General features: G+C 45.3%; 1 non-coding gene across 1 annotated transcript; it reads left to right on the top strand.

Annotated features, from left to right (window-relative positions):
* Nucleotides 1–3,896: 3,896 nt before the first annotated feature.
* On the top strand, nt 3,897–4,003 carry LOC118989295 (U6 spliceosomal RNA). The gene has a single exon (XR_005066990.1). It is a non-coding gene; the product is annotated as a U6 spliceosomal RNA (small nuclear RNA).
* Nucleotides 4,004–11,564: the final 7,561 nt, after the last annotated feature.

Here is an 11,564-nt window from a genome sequence, read left to right as displayed (position 1 = left end):
TAATATGTATGGGGTATAAAATATGTTAATAACTCTCACCCACAAATTGTGTGATCATTATAATTCCTTACATATAGGACAATATTTACCATATTTTTAAGACTATAAGATGTACTTAGGTTTTAGAGGAAGAAAATAGGAAAAAATTTTGAAGCAAAAATGTGGTAAAATATTTAATAACATAAATAACATAATATTTTACCAGTGTAAATGTAAACAGAACTCAACAGCAGCATTAACCATTATCCCCCCCCCCCAATTTTGGGTGGAAGATGCATGTTATATAGTCTGAAAATATGGTAATTATTGCAGCACAATGAAAACTGATACATACTTAATACATATTTAGCTCAAAATTTTGGCCTTGAGGTGATTTTGATGAAAGAATAATTGCTCAGAACTGTAGCAGACCCTGTCCAGCAGAGTCTGCCTGTTGTGGCTGATGATGAGAATCAATGCACGGGCCACAAAAATCCTTTGTGGGAAAAGGGAACAGTCCTGACTACTCTCTCAAGGGGAGAGTACCTATGGGTGCCCTGGCCACTCCCTCAAGAGGGGAGCGCACCAACCCTTGCCTAGACAGGCTTTTATTGTTTTCCTGGGGTCTTACATCATAGAAAGATTTATTATATATTACACAGAATATTATTGTCTACATTCTAGGTACAATCAAGGAAATAAACAGAAAATGCAGAGGGGGTGGCAATGAGCTGATTAGCTCTGTCCTTGGGAGAGCTCACACAGGCTTTGGAAATTATATCTTGAAGATAGATAATACACATTTGTTGCTTTAGACCAGGGTGAGGGAGTTTTAGCAAGAGCAAGCCATAACAATCTGTAAGCATTTTCTAGGCTTGATTCCCTTGGGAAAACACAGTTTGGAGGTCTGGCTCCTGCCCACCACTTTGCTTCTGTAGGTTTTCCATACAGAGCTAAGTCACATTTGCCAGACTTAAACAAACCAGTCCCCTACAGTATGAATCCACTACATCTTGTTTATAAGTTCTTCTGGTGACAGACACCCACATTGCCTCCAATTTTTTGCTGTCTCAAATTATGCTGAATGAACACCTTTGTCTTTGTTTCCTTGTGGATGTGTGAGAATTTCTTGAATTGTATTATCAGATACAAAATTTCTGGGTCATATATTGGAGATGAGTTGCTGACCCATCATCATTCCAGAGGAATGAGCAGACAAAGAAAGACCAGCAAAAATATTTTTAAAAAAAGAAGTGTGTTGGGATTTTCATACATTCTGTTGGAGAATTTATTTATATGTAAATAAATATTGTACTTTATTAGTTGGGGTAAGATTATATATTGATTATATACATTCTAGTTAATTTCAATACTATTTTAACCATCCACATGAAAAAATACGCAAACACAAAAGTGTATGCTAGGGTGGGCAGGGACAGGAGGAGGACCTGGCTGGACTACATTCAAGATGGCCAACAATTAAAATGTGCCTGGAACAGCCAGCTGATGTCCAATCAGAGAGCCAGAAGGGCGGGCTTTGCCAAGATGGACATCCTCACATTAACCTGAGTCCAGAGCAGAAACCACCAATGCTGTATCTCCGCTTTGTTCAGAGGGGCCCAATCCCCAGCTCCCACAGGAAGCCACGAGAAATAATACCTGCCCCCCCGCCCCGCCCCACAGTCATCATTCCTATTCAGCAGAAGAGCTTCCCTGATCTCTATCTGCTGCTCCTCGTGGGACCAGGAATGGGGCAGGAGTCCAAGCCAGATCCTAAATCACCTCTAGGGTGCCTTCTGAAAAATTTGAAAGTAATTGATCTTGGCCTCAAGCGAAAACAGCTGAATTTTCTATCCACTACCGCCTGGCCATTATATCAGTTCGATAATCATGAAACCTGGCCTCCTGAAGGCACTTTCGATTTTGTTACCCTTACTGACCTAGATAATTTTTGCAGATGGACTGGCAAATGGTCTGAGGTCCCCTACATACAGGGATTTTGGGTCTTGCACTCCCACCCAGACCTCTGCGCCCAATGCTCCACAGCCCAAGTTCTCCTCTCCCGAGGGAACCCTGAACCCATCCAGCCTCCTAAGCCTGCTGCCCCAGAGTCTTCCTCCTCCTTTTCTGATCCCCCTGAAGACCTTGCTACCCCTCCTTCTCCCCCTCCTTATCAGCTCCCACCAGCAGGTACCTGAGCCCCGGCCCTCCCTTCTCAACCAGATTCTCCTCCTCCCCCTGAAGACCTCTCTTCCCTGGTCAGCTCACGTACTCGCTCTCGCCTGAATCTAGAGCCCCTAGACTCCTCTCGTATTTGCCCCCTCTGGGAAGTGGTGGGAGCAGAAGGTGTTGTTCTGGTCCATTTTCCCTTCTCATTAACTGGCCTCTCTTCAATTGAAAAACACCTAGGCTCATTGTCCACTAACCCTACCAATTTTATCAAGGAATTCCAGTACCTAGCCCAGGCTTATTACTTCACATGGCATGACCTGCACATCATTTTAACTTCCACTATGACCCCGGATGAGCACAATCGTATCTGGACTGCAGCTAGGGCTCATGCTGATCAAACACACGCCACCAATCCTCTCATGCCAGTAGGGGCTGAAGCCGTGCCAGAGGTGGAGCCAGGCTGGGGCTACTGGCTAGGCCAGGTGGGTTGGAGATGCTGTGACCAAATGGTCGAGTGCCTGATAGCAGGTATGCACCAATCTGCCCATAAAGCAGTCAATTACGATAAGCTCAGAGAAGTCACCCAAGGCCCAGGAAAAAATCCAGTGCTTTCCAGTCTGTTTCTCAACAGACTAACTGAGGCAATGATGCTCCATACCTGCCTCGACCCTGCTTCTAACACTGGGGCCACTGTCCTAGCTACTCACTTTATCTCCCAGTCGGCCCCAGACATTAGAAGGAAACTAAAAAGGCTGAGGATGGCCCCCTAACTCCCCCCCCCCCGCCCAAGATCTGGTAAATATGTCATTTAAGGTTTTCAATAACTGGGAAGCAAAGGCTGAGGCTGCCTGCCAGGCTCACCTACAGCAAAAGGTAGCCCTGCAAACCCAGGCCATATTAGCGACCTTGCAGCCAGTGACAAACACCAGCACAGGGGCGAAGTCTAAGTCCGGGCCAAAGAACACCCCACCAGGGGCCTGTTTCTAGTGTGGCAAAGAAGGGCACTGGGCTTTACAGTATCCTCAACCTCGGCCACCAAAGAAGCCTTGTCCCAATTGCCAACAGTTTGGCCACTAGAGGGATGCCTGTCCCCTTAGAGGCTCGTCTCCAGCGTCTCCACATGGGGAACCAGCTGATCAAGGTGCAAACTCTTCCCTGGTCACTCTGGAACTTCTTGGACTCCTAGGCAATTGGAGCAGCCCGGACTCGAAGACTCCTATCATCCTCACTGAGCCCAGGGTAACGCTACAGGTAGCGGGTAAGTCCATCTCTCTCCTAGTGGACATTGGGGCTACCTTCTCTGTTTTACCATCTTTTTCAGGACCTCTTACTCCTTCCCAGATCTCGGTCATGGGGGTTGACAGGACCCCGTCTTGCCTATGGAAAACCCCCTGGCTTAGCTGCAGTCTGAACAGCTTTCCCTTTCCCCATTCATTCCTTGTCATACCCTCCTGCCCTATTCCGCTCCTAGGATGGGATATTCTCCAATTATTAGGCACCACTCTTCAGATTGTGCAAAAGCCGCCTCCTTCCTCCTTCCTTATCCTCCCACTGTTAGAAAGTCCAACTCCTCCCCCAGCTTCATGCATTTCCCCTTCCCTTGTCAACCCGCAAGTATGGGACACTTTTATCCCAACCATGGCTTCTCATCACCCCCTGGTCATCATTTGCCTGAAATGACCTGATGTTTTCCCATCTTGACCCCAATTTCCTATTTCCCACATGAATTTTAAAGGATTACAGCCATGCTCGCTTCGGCAGCACATATACTAAAATTGGAACGGTACAGAGAAGATTAGCATGGCCCCTGCGCAAGGATGACACGCAAATTCGTGAAGCGTTCCATATTTTTCACCTCCAAGAACTTGAGGAACAACAACAGAGACAGCCCAGAGCAAGTACAAGGAAGGAAATAACCAAGATCAGAGAAGAATTAAATGACATAGAGACTAAAAGCACAATTCTAAGGATCAAAGAATCCAGGAGTTGGTTTTTTGAAAAGATAAACAAAATAGACATTCCTTTAAGCAGGCTCATCAAGAAAAAAAGAGAGAGGACCCAAATAAACACAATCAGAAATGAAAGAGGAGAGATTACAACTGATACCACAGAAATAGAAGAGATTGTAAGGAATTACTATGCAGAGCTGTATGCCAAGAAATTTGAAAACCTAGATGAAATGGACAAATTTCTAGAAAAATATAATCTTCCAAAACTCACTGAAAAAGAAGCAGAAAACCTGAACAGGCCAATAACAGCAAATGAAATTGAAGAAGTAATCAAAAAACTCCCATCACACAAAAGCCCTGGGCCAGATGGTTTCACAGGAGAATTCTACAAAGCTTTTAAGGAAGAGCTAACCCCTATTCTTCACAGACTATTCCAAAAAATCCAAAAGGAGGGAAAACTCCCCAACTCTTTCTATGAAGCCAGCATCACCCTAATCCCAAAGCCAGATAGAGACACAACAAAGAAAGAAAATTACAGACCAATATCACTGATGAACATAGATGCTAAAATCCTCAACAAAATATTGGCAAATCGCATCCAACAATATATCAAAAAGATCATACACCACGACCAAGTGGGATTCATCCCGGGGATGCAAGGATGGTTCAATATACGCAAATCAATAAATGTAATACACGAAATAAACAAAAGCAAAGACAAAAACCACATGGTCATATCAATAGATGCGGAAAAAGCTTTTGATAAGGTACAACACCCATTTATGATAAAGGTACTCAGCAAGGTGGGAATAGAGGGAACATTCCTCAATATAATAAAGGCCATATATGAAAGACCTACAGCCAACATCATACTCAATGGGCAAAAACTAAAAGCTTTTCCACTAAGATCAGGTACAAGACAAGGTTGCCCACTTTCACCACTTCTATTCAATATAGTATTAGAAGTTCTAGCTGCAGCGATCAGACAAGAAAAGGAAATAAAAGGCATCCAAATCGGAAAGGAGGAAACAAAACTGGCATTGTTTGCAGATGACATGATAGTGTACATGGAAAACCCTATAGCCTCTACCAAAAAACTGCTGGAACTAATAAATGAATTTGGCATAACAGCGGGATACAAAGTTAATATCCAGAAATCAAAGGCATTTTTGTATACCAACAATGAAGCAGCAGAAGCAGAAATCAGGAAAAAAATCCCATTCGATATAGCAAAAAGAAAAATAAAATATCTGGGAATAAACCTAACCAAGGAGGTAAAAGACCTGTATGCAGAAAACTACACAACACTGAAGAAAGAAATCAAGGAAGACACAAATAAATGGAAACATATACCGTGTTCATGGATTGGAAGAATTAACATCATCAAAATGTCCATACTACCCAAAGCAATTTACAGATTCAATGCAATACCTATTAAAGTACCAATGGCGTATTTCACAGACATAGAACAAACACTTCAAAAATTTATATGGAACCAGAAAAGACCCCGAATAGCTGCTGCAATTTTGAGAAAGAAGAACAAAGTAGGAGGGATCACAATACCTGATATCAAACTGTATTACAAGGCCACTGTAATCAAAACAGCCTGGTACTGGCACAAAAACAGGCACATAGACCAATGGAATAGAACAGAGAGCCCAGAAATAAACCCAACTCTCTACAGTCAATTAATATTCGACAAAGGGGGCAATAACATAAAATGGAGTAAAGACAGCCTTTTCAACAAATGGTGTTGGGAGAACTGGACAGCTACATGCAAAAAAATGAAACTTGAGCACCAACTTACACCATACACCAAAATAAATTCAAGGTGGATAAAAGACTTAAATATAAGCCGTGAAACCATTAAAGCCCTAGAGGAGAGCATTGGCAAGAAAATCTCAGATATTCCACGCAGCAATATTTTTACTGATACGTCCCCTAGAGCAAGGGATATAAAGGAAAGAATAAACAAATGGGATCTCATCAAAATTAAAAGCTTCTGCATGGCTAAGGAAAACAGTATCAAGATACAAAGAGAAGCAACTGTTTGGGAAAACATATTTGCCAATGATACCTCAGACAAAGGTTTAATCTCCAAAATATACAAAGAACTCACTCGACTCCACTCAAAGAAGACAAGCAACCCGATTAAAAAATGGGCAGAGGACTTGAACAGACATTTCTCCAAGGAGGACATACAGAGGATCCAGAGACACATGAAAAGATGCTCAATATCTCTAGCTATCAGAGAGATGCAAATTAAAACCACAATGAGATACCACTTAACACCAGTCAGAATGGCTATCATAAACAAAGAAACAAACAACAAGTGCTGGAGAGGTTGTGGGGAAAAGGGGACCCTAGTTCACTGTTGGTGGGATTGCAGACTGGTACAACCACTATGGAAAGCAGTATGGAATTTTCTAAGAAAACTAAAAATGGACGTGCCTTTTGACCCAGCAATTCCACTGCTAGGAGTATATCCTAAGAACCCTGAAACACCACTCCCAAAGAACCTATGCACCCCGATGTTCATAGCAGCACAATTTACAATAGCTAAGAGTTGGAAGCAACCTAAATGCCCATCGGACGATGACTGGATCAAAAAACTATGGTACATTTACACAATGGGATTCTATGCTGCAGAAAGGAAGAAGGAGCTCCTACCCTTTGCAACATCATGGATGGAGCTGGAAAGCATTATGCTGAGCGAAATAAGCCAGGCAGTGAAAGACAAATACCATATGATATCACCTTTAACAGGAATGTAAACAACAAAACAAACAAGCAAGCAAAATATAACCAAAGACAGTGAAATACAGAACGTGCTGACAGGGACCAGAGGGTAGAGGGGAGAGAAGCACAAAGTAAAAGGGGATGGACTCACATGAATAAGTATGAAGGACACATGGACAATAACTTAGACGGGGGGCAGAGATGGGAGGGGGGTGGGGAGCACTGGGGGCGTGCAGGGCTGGGAATACAAGAAAGAAAACAGTACTTGAACAAAAGTTAAATAAATTAAATAAAAAATAAAAAGATTACAGCCTATCATCAACTGCCTCCTAAACCAGAAACTTCTTGTCCCTGTTAATTCTCCCTGCAACATCCCCATCCTCCCAGTCAAAAAGCTGTCCAGAGCCTACTACCTGGTCCAGGACCTTAGACTCATCAAGGAAGTGGTCATCCCTATCCACCCAGTAGTCCCTAACCCCTATACTATTCTCTCTCACATTCCTCCTAATATAACCCACTTCTCAGTTCTAGGCCTCAAAGATGCCTTCTTCACTATCCCCCTACACCCAGAGTCCCAGTTTCTTTTCGCCTTCACATAGACAGACCCTGACACAACAGCTCATGTGGACAGTCTTGCCACAAGGGTTTAGAGATAGCCCCCATTTATTTGGTCAGGCTTTAGCTCGGGACTTAACCTCCTGTGACCTAGGTTCCAGCAAAGTCCTCCAATATGTAGATGACCTCCTTCTCTGCAGCCCCACTTTGCAAGATTCCAGACAACATACTGCAGATCTCCTTAACTTCCTTGCCCCCCCCCAAAATACCGAGTCTCCCCTGACAAGGCTCAGTTGTCAAGCCAGCAAGTCACCTATTTAGGTCTCTCCCTTTCACCTACCTCACATAGTCTCACAGTGGACTGCACTCAACTCCTCTGCAATCTCCAACCACCTATGACAGGAGATCAAATCCTATCTTTCTTGGGGCTAGTTGGATTTTTCAGACACTGGGTCCCCAACTTTGCCCTACTCACCAAGCTGCTGTATGAAGCAGCCAAAGACACTCCTACTGGCCCCCTCACATCCCCCAAGCTAGTGAAAAAAGCCTTTACTGTCCTGCAGGACATGCTGTTACAGGCCCCCTCCCTGAATCTTCCCAATCCCTCCCATCCCTTCCATCTGTTTACAGACAAGAGACAGGGAATTTCGGTTGGAGTCTTAGCTCAACCGGTAGGCCCAACATACCACTCAGTTGCCTACTTATCAAAACAGCTTGACCCTACCCTACATGGATGGCAGCCGAGCCTCCGGGCATTAGGGAGCGCGGCTGAACTCAGGAAGGAAGCCCTCAAACTCACTCCATGCCAACCTGTTACCGTATTTTCCTCTCATCGACTTACAGACCTGCTATCCCACCGAGCTCTCTCTCTCTCTCTCTTAAGCCCTTCCCGTCTACAGGAATTCCACCTCCTGTTTGTCGAGGGGACGGCCCTGTCTCTCCAGCTCTCACCAGGCCTCAACCCAGCTACCCTCCTTCCAACCCCCGCTATGGACATAGATCCTGCCCTCTCTTGCCCAGAAGTACTAGACTTCCTGGGTCAGCCTCTAGACTGTCTACTATCTACACAGACTCCAAATATGCTTTCTTGATTTTTCATAGCCACTTGGCTTTGTGGAAGGAAAGGGGCCTCCTCACTACTAAAGGTTCACCTGTTGTTAATGCCTCCCTCATTGCCAAACTCCTCCAGGCCACAGACCTACCCACTACCATAGCAGTGGTCCACTGTAAGGGTCGCCAGGCCTCACAGGACACTGTTTCCCGTGGCAATTCCCCAGGCAGATGCTGGAACTCAAGAACTCACCGCACAAGCCCAGCCACACCCCGTCCTCTTTCTGACCACTCATATTTGCCCCACCTATAGCCCCCAAGAGTACTCCACTCTCATCCAGCAGGGCAGGCACCCAGGAAATGAGGGATGGGTCTTCCTCAATGGAAAAATAGCCCTACCCCAAGAACAGGCCACTGCACTTCTCTCTAAAATTCACCAATCTTTACACATTGGTCCAAAAGCTCTGATGAGGTTTCTAGACCCCTTGTTTATTCATCCCACTCTTTTCCAAGTCATCAAGGAAGTCTACTCTAAATGTGCCATTTGCTCCAAGACATCCACCCAGGAAGGAATGAAGCCTCAGGTCCTCGGCCATCAACTATGTGGACACCTCCCCAGACAGAATTAGCAGGTCAACTTTATGCACATGCCTCCCCACAATAAATTCCGCTACCTTCTAACATTTGTTGACATGTTTTCAGGTTGGATTGAGGCCTATCCCATGACAAGAGAAACAGCTGATATTGTAGCCAACTCCCTCCTCAACCACATCAGCCCACGATTTGGGCTGCCCTCCTCTATCCAGTTGGACAATGGCCCAGGCTTCATCTCCCAAATTGTCCAGCAGGTCTCCTCCTCCCTTGGCATCACCTGGGAGCTGCACATCCCTTATCATCCCCAGTCTTCCAGTAAAGTAGAACAGGCTAACGGTATCCTGAAAACCCACCTAACCAAACTTACCATAGAAACCAGAAATTCCTGGCTCTCTCTGATCCCTCTGGCCCTCACTTAAATATGGGCAGCCCCACAGGAACCAACAGGACTCAGCCCTTTCAAACTACTGTACAGCCGCCCTTTCCTTATTAAACATAACCTGCCAATATATACTCCTCCTTTGGCCTCCTATCTCCCCTATCTCTCTCTCCTCCAGCATCTTCTCTGTGAACATGCAGACAGAGTTCTTTCTCCTGTGGGGGGTGTCCTGAGACAGGCCCAGTCACTCTCCTACAGCCTGGAGACCAGGTATTACTAAAAGAGCTCTGAACTGGATCGCTCCAGTGCAAGTGGACAGGGCCTCATACTGTTATTCTAACCACCCCCACGGCAGCGAAATTGGTAGGTCAGCCCGTGTGGGTCCACCTCTCCCACCTTAAGCCTGCCCCAGCCTCAGGAAAGTGGTCAGCGCAGCCCATAGGAGATACCCGAGTCCACTTTACTAAAACACGAGGTTCTCCCAATGAAGTCTCTACAAATCCTCCTTCTCCTTCTTGTTTACCAATCCCTGCAAAAAACCCCTCCTAACCTACAAACCAAATACATCTAGAGATTCTTCGTTCATGAAATATATTGCAGAAATGGACAGGTAAATTCTCACTCTGTTGCTTTTGCGGACTGCCCTCCCACTGGTTGCTCTACATCCATCTGTCTCTCTGCACCCAAAAGTAGCTTTAGAGGGCTAGACAGCTGGACTGCCCGCCATGGATTGCACATTCCCTGCTTCCTCTATGACCAGACAAAAAGTAAGTGCAAACTCTGGCCAGACACATATGGAGGCTGCCCCTTCTACTATTGCAAATACCATACATGGAATACTCTCCAGTCATGGCGCTTTACCATTTATGATCCATGGGACTCCAGATGGGGACAGGGAGTGAAGGGTCAACTATACCAAACCTCTCATATTTGTATCCCCAGAGTTCCATTGAAATATACCAAACTCTTGTTCCAGAACCATGGAATATAACCCTATTAACTAATACCATATTAACACATGAACAATCCTTGCAAACACAGATCCAACAAAGAAAACAGAGTGCCCCTTTTTCTTGGCTAAGCCTCATATGCCAAGGAATTCAACTCTTTAATATCACTGACATAGGAAACGTCACCAACTGTGCTTTTCTTGACTGCTCCCCTATTGTGGCAGTTCCCATACCCACTCCTGGACACCTTTTTCCCTAAAGGATGTACCTCTTTCAAAACAATGAACAGTTCCAAAGTATGTTACACTACTGCAGCTGCTTTCTCATGCAACCAGACTGTGCAGATATCAGGAACAACTACACCCCCCCGCCCCCAGTACATTTTTTTTGGTGCAATGGAACACTGATGTTGACCATTAACTCCTCCTCAGCCTTCCCCTGCTTCCTGACTGTGCTGACCCCACAGCTTATGCATTATGGAAAAGGAGAGCTCAGAGACAAACTAACCAGGCATAAAGAAAAATGAACTGTCTTCATGCCCGTGTTATAGTAGGTCTAACCACCACAACCCTGGCAGCAGCTGGGGTAGGCGGTGCTGGGCTAACACACAGTCTCCAAGCTACTCACCAGTTATGGACTGAGTTGGAGCAGGCCCTTGATGCCTCATCCATTTCTCTAGCATCTTTGCAGAGACAGATCACCTTGGTAGCCAAGGTTGCCCTCCAGAACCGCGGAGCTCTAGGCCTACTAACAGCAGAAGGAGGGGGGAACATGTCTCTTCCTGCAGGAACAGTGCTGCTTCTATGTGAATGAGAGCAGCATAGTAGAAGAGAATTTTAATACCTTACAAAACCTCAGGGAAAAATTATGCCAAGACCCCACCACTCTTGAAATAACCTTGTGGTGGTGTTCCCTATTTTTTGCCACCCTGGCCCCGCTCCTAGGGCCAATCATATTAATCTGCATACTATTAATGTGTGGCCCCTGTTTCCTAAGATTCCTCCAAGAAAGAATTCACGAAGCTTCCAGGGTTACTTTTAACCAGATGTTGCTTCAGACACAAACCTACTTGGCCCTCCCTGGTGAACTAGAAACAGCTGACCTCTAGGCCCTCCCCTCTACGCCCCTCTGACAGCAGGAAGCAGCCAGATTGAACACAACACCCCTCATCTTATCAAAGAGGTCAGAATGTTAGGG

The sequence above is a fragment of the Sturnira hondurensis genome, unplaced genomic scaffold (assembly GCF_014824575.4).
Source record: "Sturnira hondurensis isolate 20B ecotype Veracruz unplaced genomic scaffold, ASM1482457v3 Scaffold0006474, whole genome shotgun sequence".
NCBI classification, from domain to species: Eukaryota; Metazoa; Chordata; class Mammalia; order Chiroptera; family Phyllostomidae; genus Sturnira; species Sturnira hondurensis.
This window is presented reverse-complemented; position numbering and strand designations above follow the sequence as displayed.